Source organism: Equus quagga, chromosome 12 (assembly GCF_021613505.1).
Source record: "Equus quagga isolate Etosha38 chromosome 12, UCLA_HA_Equagga_1.0, whole genome shotgun sequence".
NCBI lineage: Eukaryota > Metazoa > Chordata > Mammalia > Perissodactyla > Equidae > Equus > Equus quagga.
In genome coordinates, this window is record NC_060278.1 from 53969866 (window position 1) to 53987106 (window position 17241).

The window sequence follows — 17241 nt, forward strand, 5'->3', positions numbered from 1 at the left end:
ATGGATTTCTTCTCTCAGAAAGGAGCCTGAGATGGGGCTGGCCCCGTGGCCGAGTGGTTGAGTTCACGTGCTCCGCTGCAGGCGGCCCAGTGTTTTGTTGGTTCGGATCCTGGGCGCGGACATGGCGCCGCTCATCAAGCCACGCTGAGGCGGCGTCCCACATGCCACAACTAGAAGGACCCACAACGAAGAATATACAACTATGTACCGGGGGAGTTTGGGGAGGAAAAGGAAAAAAATAAAAAAAAAGAAAGGAGTCTGAGAGAAAGCTGGGTGGAAAAGTGGTCCAGACCCTTCCAGAGCAGGATTTACTATTTGACTTTAAATTATTGACAGTGAAGTAATATAAACTCCTTCCATTGCTGGAAATTTTTAGTCAAAATCTGCCTTATAGGCAACTTTGTGTTAGTGGCATTTTGGGGAGCAAAGAGTTTAGGGGTAGTGGCCAACACGAGGTGATGTAGTGTGCGAAAAGGATGCCACGTGCCTTGTGGCAAGATGTTCCCAAATGAGAATGAACTGAGGGAGCCCAGAAAGTTGGAGCCAGATGTGACTACGAGAAAAGTGCCATTTCTCCAGAGAGACTGTAGGGCCACCCGCTTTCCTGCAGTAAGGGAAATGGGTTTTTCTGTTTGTTCATTTGAACGCAAAAGCAAAGTGACCTTGGCTGACATCTTGCTTTTTGGCTATACCCGTGACCCATTCTGTGTATTGCAGTTCAGTTCACATAGTAATCCAAGTGCTACTTAATCTTTATTATGGTTCAAAGGCACGTGGGGATACAGGATACATGAGCAGGGGGCCCGGGGGGGGGTCTTTCATGGGGAGGCCAGGTGGGGTGTCCGTCTGTCTGGGTGTGCCTGGTAAACTGGAGCGGCAAGGTCTGTTTCTATGAGGAGCGGAGCAGCCTCCTGGGTGAGACTGCCCCCTTACGGAGGGGCATCAGGCAGGTGATCCAGGAGCAAACCCTCTGAGGGGCAGTGAGAGGGCACAGCAGAGTGTTGTCACACACCGTGCTTGCCCTGGTTCCTGTGAACTCTGCCCTGGTCCCCAGGAAGAGAGAGAGATCTGTGGGCAGACACATTTTACACTCTGAAAGGTGTTAGGGAGCAATGCCGGCTGCCTGGGTCACTCAGAAAAGGATGCAGCCGTCGAAGTCAGAGAAGGATGGCTTCACTGCCTGCACCCGAGAACCACACCCAGGTGTGGGGCGCTGAGGGCTGCAGGGCACCACGACAGCTGCCTCGGGGGTGGTGGCACTCATCGAGAGAGGACACAGTCACCCTAATAACAGTGATGGAGAGCTAATCCGTGCCAAGAGCTTTCTATGGTGCTCATTTAATCCTTACAAAGCAACCCTGTGTGGGAAGTCCTGTTACTTAACATTTCTCAGTGCATTTGACAGTTAAGAGGATTGCACAGCGAGGAAGGTGCAGAGTATTTCCACCCCAGCCCATCCGGTTCCAGAGCCTGAGCTCTGTCTCTGTACTGTGCTCCTCTCTGGGCACGATGCTTGGTTACCAGCACTGAATAGGGGCTGTGGTGGGGGGTTGGAGGGAGGAAGGGCGGCCTAGACAGCTAGGATTCATTTATTCATGTCCCGCTGTAACCAGACCAGCAAGTGCATAAGCAACATTCCCTGGAACCCCTCACAGGGCCCATGTAGGGATTTGTGCTTTAGCATTGGGAGGCAGAGGTTACATAGTCACTCAACAAACATGAATGCGCAGCATTATTCTTAGGGTTGTGGGACCTCAGTTATGAATCACACAAGGACCCTGACCTCAAAGAACTCAAACCCCACATTTGTGTTTTAGCACATCTGGCTTTGTCTTGCCCTCCTTATTCACCATCACTTCTTGAGACAGATAGTACTTATGATGTCAGAATTCAGATACACCACAGTAAAGGGGCATGGGACATTTCTCAAATGACTTGTGGGGTGACCCATACCAGTAGGGGAGGGGAGTGAAATGGAGGGGTCGATGTGATTTTAGGGGGTCAAGACCTAATCTACAGAATAGGGAACTGACCTGAAAGGGGTATGCCTTTGCAGAAATCGTTGAACTTATTTTTTTCTTCCTATTGAAATGGCACTTGACACACATTGATTAAGCATGCACTGAGTACCAGGGGCTGTTCTGGTGTCTGGTCCTTCCCTGGCCTCCTGTAATTGGATTTCAGCAGGACAGACAGAATTAGCAAGTACATAGTAATAAGCACTATGAAGAAGACAGAGGGAGAGGATCTCTTAGCTTGGGGAGTCAGGAAGAACCTCCATTTGTGGGTGACATTTGAGTAGTGACCCAAATGATAGGAAAGAATGAATCATGTGAGGATCTCAGGGAAGACAGTTTTAGAAAGATGGGATATTGCAAGTGCAAAGGTCCTGGGGCAGGAACGAGCTTGGCTTAGCTGAGAGGCAGCAGAAAGGCTGGTGGGAGAAGGACCAGTGAGCAAGGGTGGAATGGTAGGAGGTGAGAGAGAAGCAGGCAGGGCCAGTTCATGCACGGCCTGCTCGGTCTTGCTCAGGAGTTTGATTTTTTCCCCTAAATGTGATGGGTAGCACTGGGACAGCTTTATGCAAGGGAGTGACAATGTGACTCACACCTAAAAAAAAGGTCAGCCTGACTGCCATGATTATTGTCTTGTTTTTCCTCTAACTTGCAAACACTTCCTAGATTTGTGATAGATGTTGGAGGAGGTCATTGAGAGGACGTGACCGCCAGTTGACTGGTGAGCTAGAGCCGGGCCATCGGAGGTGCCTCACCTTCTCCCCTGTCCTTGGAATGTACGTTCTGCCCACTGTTCTCGTACTAGGAGCTGCTTCAAGGATGCAACCTTGAGTGTGTCATTGAGACCATCTGGACCGTAGACGTGACTGAACCCCATTAAGGCCTCTATATCAACTTCCAAGATTCTGGTGGGCGGGTACAGAGATCTGCAGATCTTCCTTGACTTACGATAGGGTTCCGTCCCAATAAACCCATCGTAAATTGGAAATATCTTAAGTCAAAAATGCATTTAATACACCTATCCTGCTGAACAGCATAGCTTAGCCTCGCCCACCTTAAACGTGCTCAGAACACTTACATTAGCCCACAGTTGGGCAAAATCATCGAACGCAAAGCCCGTTTTATAACAAAGTGTTGGACAGCTCATGTAATTGATTGAACACTGTACCGAAAGTGACCGAACAGAACGACTGCATGGGCAGAATGGCTGTAAGTGTATCCGGTGTTTGCCCTTGTGATCGCGGGGGGACAGGGAGCTGCCACTGCCCAGCATCACCAGAGAGGATCGTGCTGCACATCGCCAGCCCTGGAAAAGAGCAAAATTCAGACTATGGTTTCTGCTGAATACGTATTGCTTTCGCACCATCGTAAAGTTGAGAAATTGTCAGTCATGGCGTTGTCAGTTGGCGACCCTCCCTGCTCTTCTTGGAGCCGCCCAAGACCAGCCTTGTAAGTTCGTTCCCGTTTATTCAACCTGCCACCTACCAGTCTGGAGCGGGCTGCCTCTGGCTTTGTTGTCGCCTTGCCCTTCTTGTCTGGGGGCCAGTTTTGATCTGCAGAGGTTGCAAACCAACAGTCGGGACGGCAGGAACCAAAGGAACTCTCCGCCATGCTTTGAAACCTCTGTCTATTAAACGATGGGAAATTTAAAAATTTCATCAACCCTATTTAGGGCTTTTCTTACACTGGGGTAAGGTGGTTTGTGGTGAAAGCTAGGCTTTGCCTGAGTAATTTCAGAAATGGAAGCTTCTTTTCTCTGAGTGGTTTGTGAGGGTCAGTGGGTATAAAAGTCCCTCCTAGGATGCTCTATAGGGTTTTTTCCCCCCTTGACAAGAATAGAGATTAAGGCTCAGTAAATAACAATTTCGTCTTACAATGGAATAGCAGATCTGTTTGGGGGCAGTTATTTAAAAACTATACCACAAAGTTGAATCATAAAAGAGCCTTCATTTTCGTAGATTCGTTAGTGAGGTTCAGGCTCCTCGGAACATTGGTACACAGATTTAAGGAGAACTGGATTCTAGGAACGGTTCTGTTGTTATCTCTGCTTTGGAACCCTTCAGATGTGATTAGGAAACATTTAGTTTTCCAATTATTTTGAGAAATAAAATAGTAGCTTACATTTGCCTGAATTTTTCAATTTTTTTCTTTCTTTTTGCTGAGGAAGATTGGCCCTGAGCTAAGATCCGTGCCCATCTTCCTCTACTGTATATGTGGGATGTCTGCCACAGCATGGCTTGCTGAGCAGTGCATAGGTCTGCACCCAGGATCCGAACTGGTGAACCCTGGGCCACCGAAGTGGAGTGTGTGAATTTAACGGCTATGCCATGGCTGGCCCCTCAATTTATTTTCTTTATGAATGAAAACAGCTATTTGTAATTGAGCTGTTAGCTAGTTACCTTAATGAATTAATCCTGTAAGGTCTTTACTGTGGTGTCTACTCCTTAGGCATTAAGTAAAAGGGTTAATGTATATAAAAAAGAGGCTGGCTTCAGCAGGCTGTGCCGCTAATTTGGGGTTGCTCTTTTTGTATCAGGAATAAAATGAGTCTAGGGAAAATTATCCCACTGCCCTCAGAGGTTTATTAAATAGTCATTTAAAGGTCTGTGGCATATTTAGGAAATTAAATCTGGTGGTCAAACTTCCCACTTCCACTTTGCGATGTGTGGTTTAGTACAAAAGGAGCCGCTGTTCTCATCTTTTTATATACCAGGTTTTAATCGTCTGGATCAGGATCGGCAAGTAGATTTCATTTGGTGTGCCAGCGCTTCTCCTCTGTTGTGATTGCTGCAGATGACATACGGGGAGGATTCCGCAGCTCTGTTCCTGGTCCCTGGGCGAGAGGACAGTGCCGTGTGAACGACATCCTCTCGGGCCGAGGAGTCAGCGGGGCATGGTGCTGGCTGTTTGCTGGCCCTGACTTGGACCTGTCAGACCTGTGTGTTGTCAGGTTGTGAGTGACCTGTGAGTAGATTGTCTGTTCCTAGGACCACTGCTTGCATTTTAGAAACTAGTAATGGCAGTGTAGTGTAAGTACCATAGTGACAATTAGAAGACCTGTATTCCAGTGTCAACTAATGCAACGATAGTGGGCATTCTTTTTAACAGCTTAAACAACACATTTATTTTTATATACTTCTGTAGTTCAGAAGTCCAACATAGGTCTCACTGTGCTTAAAATCAGGGTGAATATTAACAACTTCCAATTTTTCTTTATAATGTATTCTGGTAACAAGATCCTCTATTAATAACATTAAAATTGAAGCTGCATTTTTTATTGAGGTATAATTGACATATAACATTATGTTAATCTCAGGTGTACAACATGGTGATTTGATATTTATAAATACTGCAAAATGATCGCCGCAATGTCTAGTTAACATCCATCACCACACATAGTTACAAAATTTTTTTTCTTGGGGTAAGAACTTTTAAGATCTGTTCTCTTAGCTACTTTCAAATATGCAATACAGTGTTATTGACATAGCACCAGGCTGTACATTACATCCCATGACTTATTTATTTTATAGCTGGAAGTCTGTACCTTTTGTCTCCCTTCATCCATTTCGTCCACCCCCCACACCCTGCCTTTGGCAACCACCAATTTGTTCTCTGTATCTATGAGCTCATTTTTTTTTTTGTTAGGTTTCGCATATAAGTGAGATTACATGGTATTTATCTTTTTCCGTCTGTCATTTCATTTAGCATAATGCCCTCAAGGTCCGTCCATGTTGTTGTAAATGGCAAGATTTCTTTCTTTTTTATGGCTGAAAAATATTCCATATATATGCCACATTTTCTTTCTCCATTTATCCACTGGTGGACTCTTAGGCTGTTTCCATGTCTTGGCTATTGTGAATAATGCTGCAGTGAATGTGGGGGTGGGAATACCTTTTCAAGTTGGTGATTTCATTTCCTTTGGATAAATACTCAGCAGTGGAATAGCTGGATCATATGGTCTTTCTATTTTTCATTTTTTGAGGAACCTCCATACTGCTTTCCATAGTGGCTGCACCAGTTTGCACTCCCACCAGCAGTGCACAGGATTCCCTTCTCTCCACATCCTCTCCAACACTTGTTATTTCTTATCTTTTTGATAATAGCCATTCTGACAGGTGCGAGGTGATATCTCATTGTTCTTTTGATTTGCATTTCCCTGATAATTAGTGATGTTGAGCATCTTTTCATGTGCCTGTTGGCCATCTATGTGTCTTCTTGGGAAAATGTGTATTAGGTCCTCTGCCCGTTTTTTAATTGGATTGTTTGTTTTTTGCTATTGAGTTCTATGAGTTCTTTATATATTTCAGATATTAACCCCTATCAGATATATGATTTACAAATATTTTCTTCCATTCAACAGGTTGCCTTTTCATTGTGTTTATGGTTTCCTTTGCTGTGCAGAAGCTTTTTGGTGTGATATAGTCCTACTTGCTTATTTTTCTTTTGTTGCCTTTGCTTTTGGTGTCAAATCCAAAAAAAAAAATCACCAAGACTGATGACAAGGAGCTATATTTTCTTCTAGTAGTTTTATGGATTTAGGTTTTCCATTCAAGTCTTTAATCCAATTTCAGTTAATTTTGCTGTGTGGTGTAAGATAATGGTTCAGTTTCATTCTTTTGCTTATGGCTATCTTGGGCCTTCTTTTCTTAGTCCTGATCTTAAAACAAAAGCTTCTGACATTTGCTGTAGGCTTTTCCAGGTACAGTGATGGGCAGAATAATCGCCAACCCTGCCTTCCTTCCCACTCTCCCCAAGATGTCCACATCCTCATCCCTGGACCCCCTGAATGTGTTAGGTTACACAGGAAAGGAGAGTTAAGGTTGCTAATCAGATGACCATGAGATGGGGAGATTATCCTGGATTATCTGGATAGGTTCAATATAATCATATGTGTCTTTATAAGTGGAAGAGGGAGGCAGAAGAGAGAAAACAAGAGAGAAGGCACATGACAAAGATTCATCCTTTGTTGCTGGCTTTGGAGATGGAGGAGTGGGCCACGAGCAAGGAATGTGGGTGGCCTCTGGAAGCTGGAAAGGGCAAGAACAGATTCTCCCCCAGAACATCCAGGAGGAACAGCCCTGCTGATGTCTTGATTCTAGCCCAGTGAGACGCACATCAGGCTTCCAGCTTGTGTTGTTTATGCAGCTAGATTTGTGGTAATTTGTTACAATAGCAAAAGGAAACAGATTTTTTTTTCAAAGAGTTCTATAGGTTTGGCCCTTATATTTAGGTCTACGATCCATTTTGAGTTACTTTTTGTATATGATTTGAGTTGAGGGTCAACGTCATTCTTTTGCCTATGGAATCCAGTTATTCTAGCTGCATTTTTTGAAAAGACTGATCTTTCCACATTGGGTGGTCTTGGCACCCTTGTCACAAATCAGCTGGCCATAGGTGCATGGGTTAATTTCTGGACTCTCAATTCTATTCCACTCATCTGTACGTCTATCCTTATTTCAGTACCGCACGACAGATTACTGTTGCTTTGTAGTAAGGTCTGAAGTCAGAAAGGGTGAGTCCCCTTTTTTGTTCTTCCTTTTCAGGATTGTTTTGCCTATTCTGAGTCCCCTGAGTTTCCATATGAATTTTAGGGTCAGTTTATCAATTTCCACAAAGAAGCCAGCTGGGATTATGAGAGGAATTGTGTTGAATATGTAGGTCAATTTGGAGAGTATTGCCACTTTAATGGTATTAACTCTTTCTATCCATGAACATGGGATGTCTTTCTTTTTATTTAGGCTTTTTTTTTCTTTCTTTCAACAGTGTTTTGCCGTGTTCAGAGTATAGGTTTTGCACTTCTTTTTAAAAATCTAATCATGAGTAATTTATTTTTGATTATGCTCTTATAAGGGGAATTGTTTTCTTATACAGTTGATTTTTCCTGTATTGATCTTGTGTCTTGCAAGCTCGCTAATCTCTCTTATTAGCCTTTTTACTTCTGGACTGAAGTGCAGGTTTTTGTTTTTGTAAAATGGCATCATTTGAGCCATGTCCTAGTCATGTCTCAAAATGGTGTGACCGCCCCGAGGTTTAGTTACCCTTATGCTACCCTTCCTATTGAGAGGGTGGCTTTCTCTGGTATCTACTCTTAATTCTTCTTTTTGAAGACTAACTCGGTTACCTATGTTCTTGACCCCATACTCTAGAGTCTCTTCTCTACTTTTTTCTATTAGTTATCCTTTCTCTTCAATGTCTTCAGTCTCTCCTCTACTAGTGGCTCCCTCCCCTCAGTTTAGGAACATTCTCAATGGCTCCCAATAACCAGAAAACCAAGCAACACATCTCCCTTGACTAGTCTTTCTATGCCACATTCTCTTCCCACCCTTCTGTACCCCTTCCCCTATAACCACTATGCTATCGCCCTGTCCTCACGTTCTCCTTTGAACTTAAACTTCTTAAAACAATCAACACTGAGAAGCTCCACATCTCTACCTCCCATTCGCTTCTCAACTCACGGCAATTTGGCATCTGCTCCTAAGTGGCTTCACTAATGTTACCAATGGCTTTCCAGTTTCTCCACCAGTCAGAAATTTCCAGTTCTTGTCTCACTTGACCTTTCTGTAGCATTTACCATTGCTGACCACTCCTTCCTGGAAGGTTGGTCTTCTCTTGGATTTTGAGATGCCACTTTCCACTGGTTTTCCTGGATTCTCTCTGACCTCTTCTATTTGACAACTTCTCTTTTTTGGCCAGCTCTCGAAATATTGTTGTTCTCGAGGCTTCTGACCTTGGTGCCGTTTACCCACAAATGCCTATATGCTGATGATCCTAAATCTGTTTCACTATACCATCTCTCTTTCCTAATGTCTAAGACCACCATATTCAGCTCTCCCAACCATATCCACTTGGCTGTCCTGTTAGCATCTCATTCCAAACTTGCCCCAAACTAAACATATTTGCCCAGTAAATAGTGAGTATCTACTGTGCCCCCAAGATATACGTATTCTAATATTTATAGAGTTTATGGTTATCCTCCTTTCTTACTACCAAAGGAAACTTTCTTTTTGTTCTGTATTTCTTATGTCAGAGAGATGAATCACTATTATCCTTCCACTCAATGAAGCCAAATGCCTAGACTTTTCCTTAGACCACACATTCTCTCTAAACTCCTACTTCTAATTTGTTCTCAAGTCCTGCCATTTCTACCTCCTCTTAATTTTTTCCCCTCCTATTTGCTGGGTCATTGCTGTGGCTCAGGTCCTTATCATTTCTTCCTAGGATGAAAATAGCACCTCCTGACTGGTTTTCCTTTTTTATCACTCCTCTCTTGCAATTCTCTACATTACTATCATTCTAACACCACGACTTATTTCAAACCCTTCAGAGGCTTTCTGTTGCCTTGGTTCGTACACAGTCTTTATTCAGTTCTTAGTTGCTGCCATCTTCCCCCAGTCTTATTTCTCACTTATCCAGCACATTCTCCCTTGTGTAGGTAACAGATTTATTGAAGAATTACATCTTATTGGAGTGCAAATATGAATTCTTGAATATTTCCTTATGACACACCCTGTCAAGTTTCCTTTTTCCATTGGATAATCATTCTTAAAAACTTTTATCAAGATTCCACAACTTTCTGGCCATCTTTATTAGAACAGCCCAATTTCAGTACCTAAGAATCAGTCTGGTCTATTTAAAATTTTTTTGCCTCAAAATAAGTTCAAAGTTTGCTTCAAACCCTCACTGCAAGTCAGCTGGAGAAAGGTGTTGTGATCTGGCTCTGGGATATCTCCTCTTGTATCTGTTCTAAGCACTAGCTGCTTTAGTGTTTGGAAGAGGGAAGAAGGATGGAAGAAGCAGGGGTTGATCTGATTTAGTTTGATGCTAGTGGTCATTGCTGATGTGGTTTCCATGTAGGTTTCACCTGGCCCCTCTGTCTCTGAGGAACTTCCCTAGAGGAGCAGCCATGTCTTATTCTGGCACCTCCAACATTATTTTCTCCAAAACTTTCTTTGGGTTGAGAATACCATTGCTTGGTCTTATGGCTGCCTGAGTGGCTTCATGGCTTCTGTCCCTCTGTTAATCTCCACATTCCTTCATATGGAACTACCGAACTCCCAAGGTCCTCTTTCATACTCTCCCAATTTTGTGGAGAACTTTTGCCCCCTAAATCCTCCCAGACATGCTATACCTTAGTCTTTTCGGGTCCTCCCAACACAGGCTATTCCAACAGACCTACTGCCTCCAGAAAACTCTAAGCCAGGATTCAGCTTTCGTTTCGTTGTTCAAGTACTCTGCCAAATTTGAGGGTACTTGTGGCAAGCACCACCTTCTTCCTTTCAGTGGGGCACAGGGCTGGAAAGGACATCTAACATCTAGGCTCACAGAAACCCTCTCCCAAGATCTGTTTCACAACATGAGTGTTGTTACCTTAGTGATCCAGAAATCAATGAATACATTTAAATATGACTGGAGGTTCATGGCAGTCATGATTGCAGAACAATGTGAATGTGTTACCATCCAAGGGGGGGTCCTCTGCTCACTGCCAGACATGCCAATAGTCAGGAGGCAAGGGGGTAGGAGACAAAGGCTTTCTTTATTACAGCTTGCCAGCAAGGGGGAAGATGGCTGACTAATGTCTGAAAGAACCATTTTACAGAATAAAGACTACAGGCCAGTTATATACGGTGCTGGTTTCCAGATGGGGGAGGTGGCTAGTTCTCTTGTCCCAGTTCCTGATACTCCTTTGTTTTACTGGATATGTGTCAGAGAATGGAGCAACGCCCTATACCTTGATCTTTCAGTTGTCGTTTATGATGGCTATCAGCATAGGCTCTCTACCAGGGAGTCATCACATTCCTGGAGAACTCAAAAGAGCAAAGTTATCATCTTATCACAGCTGGGAGGGGCCATAAAATCTATAGAGCATGTTTGGGTTAGTTACTCAGAGATCATTTAAAGTTATAATATGGTTTCTTTTCTACAATATGGCTTCCCTTATGTCAACCTTGTGTTGAGCCGGTATCAAATGTACTTAATGCCACAGAACTGTGCTTAAAAATGGTTTGAATGGCAGATTCTATACTATGTATATTTTACCACTTAAATAAGAAAATATTTAAATGTGAAACACCAGAAGGATGGGACGGGGTGGGGAGTGGGGAGGTTTGCCATGCAGGAGGCTTCTAGTTGAAAAGAGAGACGCCAGCTTTCCTTTCTTACAGATTCCCCAATTGTGTTCTCTTGGCCCTCTCTTTACTTGGCTTGGAGTGAGAGAATGTGTCTCCCTTCCCTCTCCAGTAGGAAAGGGAGGAAATAATAACCTTCTCGACAGGCACTGCATGCCCTACAAGGCTGATGACTTATCTCTCCCCAAGTTTCCTTTTACATTGTTGGGAGACAGCATGTTTGTTTCTTGATTGGGGCCATTCTGACCTGGATGCTTTCCATAATTCCTGGGGGCGGGGGGCAGGAGAAGCCCATCTCCTGGGGCTAGGGTCTATTTAGAACATGAGGTACTTAGTATTTTTTATTCTCTGCTTTGGACATTAACCTCAATTCCAGAATAAGATAATCTCACTTGACATTCTCTTACATGAGTTTGTGCTGATATAATAAAGTATAAAATGGGAAATGCTGTAATAGAAGTTATGAGAAAATAGAAAGACACAGAAATTTGATTTCTCCCATCACCTTGTCCTTTTAGATAAAGATTTCATATCTTCCTTCGTTCCTTCCTTCCTTCCTTCCTTTGGAAGTGAGAAGAATAAGGAAGATCTCTCCAAAAATGCATGCTTCTGGTTCTGATTTGTGTATTTGTCTCCCTCCCGTATCTGCCTGCATTCAGTATGTAATTGGTCTAAGATCTCAGGCTGAAATTTGGGGGCAGAATAGGGTACCAACTCCTGTAAGTGAAGCTCAGCTCCAGATGTTGAAAGTGGGGCAGGGTACTACTGTGACAGTATACATGGATGTGTCTCCTCCTTCTTTACACCTTAGCACTCTTGTTCCTGCAAATTTGGTTCCAAGAGAGGACACTTGGTCTGAAATTAAGGTAATTCTGTAGTAATCAAATGGAACAGATAGAGTCCTAGCATAGCTAACTTGGGTCCTCACAGATGTTTAACTGACTTTCAGTCTTTATCAATTTAGGGAGGTGGCCAAGGTCCCATCTGGACCTTAGAAGCTTCTAATAACACAGACATGCTCTCTTCCACAACTTCAGATTGGGGATGTTCTTGACTGTGGAAAATGAGGAGACAAGCAATAGACGTGAAGAATTCCATGGATCCAGATGGAAAGCTGTAAGTGCAGCCACTGCCTTGAAGCCTCGTGAACTTCTTAACCTTGACTGTGTTTCATTCTGCTGCAACGTCCCATGAATCAAGTTTGACCATTTGGAAGAAGCAGTTATTAAGAATCCTGCATGTGCTATGCCAGCTGTATGTCATTTTTAGAATATGGCTTTAGTTCTCTATTTTGAGAAGGCATTTTATTCAGTTTCCAGTTGGTCAGCATTACCGAGAGACACTCAATTCATCAGAGGTTACTTACAGGGCAGGCTCAGTTGGGAGAGAGAGATGCAGTGATTCTAAAACATTATGAATGCAGTCCTTTCAAAGAGAGGCAACTTAGTTTCAACTTGAGATGCCGCCATGTTCTACCAGACAGCAACTGCCATCCCATAGTTCTGTTTTTTTTTGTTTTTTTTAATATATTACTAAGGAGGGGCTGGCTGGGTGGCGCAGTGGTTAAGTTCACATGTTCCACTTCGGCAGTCCGGGGTTCACTGGTTCAGACATACGCACCACTCGTGAAGCCATGCTGTGCCGGGCATCCCACATATAAAGTAGAGGAAGATGGGCATGGATGTTAGCTCAGGGCCAGTCTTCCTCAGCAAAAAGAGGAGGATTGGTGGCAGATGTTAGCTCAGGACTAATCTTCCTAAAAAAAAACCTTTATAAAAAATATATTACTAATGAATTCTGGAAGTATTGTGAGTTATTTCAGAGATTTTTGAAATGATGTTCTTCATTATTCTAGGAACTTACTTGGTAGAAGCCATTGTATATCCTCATGAAAGAGACTAGGTCCAAAGTGGATAAACCTGTCATCAAGGGATAACTTATAGAAAAAGCAACATTTTCTCCCTGTTATCTCAGATGCTAGTTTTAACACTCAGAATGGTGTATATTCACACTTTTAGCATAGAACTGAATTATGATAAAAATGAGTTTCTTTTTTTATACAACACTTTTTATTGAGGTGAAGTTTTCATAGAGTGAAATGTACAGATCTTAAATATATGCAAAGTTTGATGAGTTCTGATAAATGTATCTTCCTGTGTAACCATTATTGCAATGAGGATTTAGAACATTTCCATCACCCCAGAAAGTTTCCTCATTCCTACTTCTATTCTCCCTGCTCCCTACAGGCAAACATTGTTCTTTTTGTAACCGTAGGTTAACTTGCCTGTTCTAGAACTTCATATAAATAAACTCACATACCATGGACCCTTCTATGTCTGGCTTTTTTTTTTGCCTGATGTAATGTTTTTGAGGGTCATCCTTATCATTGCATGGATCAGCAGTTTTCTGAGCTTGTGGATCTGTAAGTTAATTTTTTTTCACCAAATCTGGGAAATTTCAGCCATTATTTCTTTGAATATTTTTTTCCATCCCATTCTCTCTCTCCTCTCTTTTTGGGACTGCAATTACATGTGGATAGACTGCTCGATATTGTCCTTCAGGTCACTGAAGCTCTGCTCATGTAACCGCCCAACAGGGTCTTCCACTCATCACAAGACAAGCCAACAGGCAGGAGGCAAGGTGGTAAGAGAGAAAGGGTCTTTTTATTACAGCTTGCCAGCACGGGGGAAGATGGTGGACTCATGTCCTAAAGAACCATCTTAAAACTACAAAATTTTGAAGCAGTTCTAGAGGGCAAATGGTCCAAAAAGGGGGATGGAGCTGTAGTCCTTGAGATTACAGAGTGTCCCTTTCTCTCTTCATTGGCGACAGATAGCAGAATTTTTTTTTCCTGTAGGTCGTTACATCCCTGGAAAAGCTGGAAAACAAAGTTATTGCCTTATCGGAATAGGGAGGTCTATGTATAAGCCACGGCTACAAAAATAGCAGAGCAAGCAGATGTGTACTTCTCTAAGCTACGTGCAAACTAGAGCATTGCTAACAAGGAAAAGGGGGTGTCTTGTTATAGTCCCAACATAGTTCCCCTCTATAAGATGGCTTCCCTTATGCTAACCCATGTTAACCATTGGCTATATTTATCTTAGCTATTTACGTGGTGCTAATGCTCATTTTTCCAATTCTTTTTTTCACTTTTCCACAAAATGGATTTCTATTGATATTTCTTCAAGTTCACTGACTCTTTTCTCTCATCTGTTCTTACATTCATCCAGTGAAATTTTTATTTCAGAGATTATCATTTTCAGTTCTAGAATGTTCTGTGGCTTTTTTCATAGTTTCTATTTCTCTGTTGAAATTATTATGACTTATTTTTTACTTTAAGTCCTTAAACATATTTATCATAGCTCTTTTAAAGTCTTAGTTTGCTAATTCCAACATGCAGGCTATCTCAGGGGCTGTTTATATTGACTGTTTTTTTAAATTCTTGATTAGGGGTCACCTCTAGCCATTTTCTAATGGGTAGTAATTTTTGGTTATATACAGAACACTCTATATAATGCAGTATCAAGACTCTAGCTTCTATTACCTTCCTCTCATGAGTGTGGAGTTTTTGGTTTAGTAGACAGTTCAGTTAGTGGTTTGTCACCTCCATCTTAGGTATGATTGGTCTTATGCTTTGTTATAACACGTCTCTGGAAAGCTCTTAATGGGTCTTAGCCGTCTAATTTTGTAGGACTCAAACTCCAACTTTGTCTCCCCAAGTGGTGTGCAGTAAATAAATTTTGTGCTCAGCTCTTTCAGACTTCCAGCTGACTCTTTCTTCTGAGCTCAGTGGAATTCCTCTTGATTATGCATAGTTCAAGGGTTAGCCAAGAATTTTCAGAGAATTTATATGGAGGTTTTAGGGACTTTCTCTTCTTTTTTTGGATTCCCCCCGTCAAATTCCGGCCATTCTTGGAGTCCTGAGCTCTACCCACTGACTTCTCAATCTGATAATGCTGTGCCTTTCTGCTTGAGTCCTCTCTGCCAGCATCAGATGTGGACTGGAAAGTGCCCCCAGGGGAAAAGTCATGGAAATGAGGACCTCACACAATGACTAGTTTTGTTCCTTTTAACTATCTCATCTTCTATGGTTCCCATCTGCTTATGATTGCTCTCTGGGGCCTTCAATAGGTTTTTAAACAAATTTATTTTGCAGAGAGATATAATCGTTATCTTTCAGAGGCTTCGTCAAAATACTTCACCACTGGGGCTGGCCCCGTGGCCGAGTGGTTAAGTTCGCGCGCTCCGCTGCAAGCGGCCCAGTGTTTCGTTGGTTCGAATCCTGGGCGCGGACATGGCACTGCTCATCAAACCACGCTGAGGCAGCGTCCCACATGCCACAACTAGAAGGACCCACAACGAAGAATATACAACTATGTACTGGGGGGCTTTGGGGAGAAAAAGGAAAAAATAAAATCTTTAAAAAAAAAAAAAAAAAAAATACTTCACCACTACTAAAACTTCAAAATGAGTTTCACCATGAATATTTTGTATTGTGCACATAATGAAGTATGAAATTTGGGAAATGATAAGGTAAAAATTTACACATGTGTTTTCCTTTCTCTCTGGCCTCATCTTATTTCCCCTTCCCAGAAGATTGGTGTTTAGTACTTGTTTTCAGGCCAGTCTCAGCCTTTTGAGCTGGAAGCATTTTTTCCATCCTGCATTCCCAACCTTTGCTTGGCACTTTTCCTGGCCGAGGTGTTCTTCACACTACATTGTGATAATCAATTGACTTGTTTTTATGCCCCTTTGACTACATGGGGGCATGAGGGCTTTCCCTTGTCTTATATCGAACTCATTATTTAGCACGTGGTAGGCACTTAACACCTACATATATTGATAAGTGAGTACGTGAATGGAAGAATTAAACGAAAGGGAAAATCTGAAATGGAAATGTGAAACTGAGATTTTTGTGAAACATCCATTTTGGGGGAGGTCTTTAAATCGTGATTTTCCTCTACTGTATTTTGACGTAAGATATCACTATTTGGGGTTCAATCATTTCAACATTCATTAAATGTTTGCATTGAAAAATTATATAATTTGATGCACTTGGAAAGGCAGAGCAAGGCCCAAGTTTGCTGCTTCAGGCAGGTGGAAGGTCAGAAGCAGGTCAACAGGGAGGGGCAGTGTCAATCCTGAACTCATCCGCTCTAATTTCTCTTAAACTATAACGCAGAACAGGACCCTGGAAAAATATTAACACACTAATGCATTCCAGAAGAGTGAGTGGCAGTGGTTTTATGCCCCTTTATGTCACACAGTTTACATTTTAATGTATGATGAAATCTCCTTTGTCAGGTAAGATAACCTGAACCAGCTTAGATAGAAAATTCCAGTATGATGACATAAAAGGTTAACACTAATAAATGGTTTGCTCTTTCTTTTTGAAATAAAGGTGGCTGAGAAAAGTGAAAAGAAAGGTTAGGAGAAGCTCTGGACCTATCTGCTCGTTCATAACCAAAAGGGATTGAATTTAATTATTTTGCGTTCTTAAATTTTACTGTAACATTAACTGATAAACCTGTTTATTCTTTCATTTATTTATTCCCTCATGCACAATAATTTTTTATACATGTACTACATACCAAGCATGGGGCTAGGACTCGGATATATGTAGATGAATAAGACATAGTCACTCTTCACAAAATCCTCACAGAAAACTATAATATACTTTGAAATAATTAAATATTGACCTATAAACAGAGTGCCACAAGAATCCAAGGAAGGAATGTTTAAGTTTGCTTGAAAAGAGGCAGGGTGTGTACGTGGGAGGAAGAGACTCATGAATTAGAACTTAAAAACAAGGTCAAAGATTCAGAAAAGAATTTTTAAACCTCATAAAATTGATGCTGTAAAAAAAAATTGAAGCTGTAAAGAAGAAATGGAATGAGGAGGAAAGAAAGGCCTTCCACTCAGAGATCAGGAGAAGGAAAAGCGTGGAGCTAATATCTTAGAAGATAAAATGGTGATAAGGCTAAAGTAATTATAAATCAACGTGGCGAAATGTGAAATTCAAGTCCCTTGGGGATTATTAGATTGTCAATTCATTCAGCGCGATGAATGGCTTTGGGCCATCGAGCATCAGTTGATGGTAC

The 17241-nt window shown here is 42.2% G+C and overlaps 1 pseudogene; it reads left to right on the forward strand.

Moving 5' to 3' along the window:
- Positions 1–1112: 1112 nt before the first annotated feature.
- The window catches only part of LOC124248170 (40S ribosomal protein S2-like), a 38111-nt pseudogene continuing 21982 nt past the window's right edge, over positions 1113–17241 (forward strand).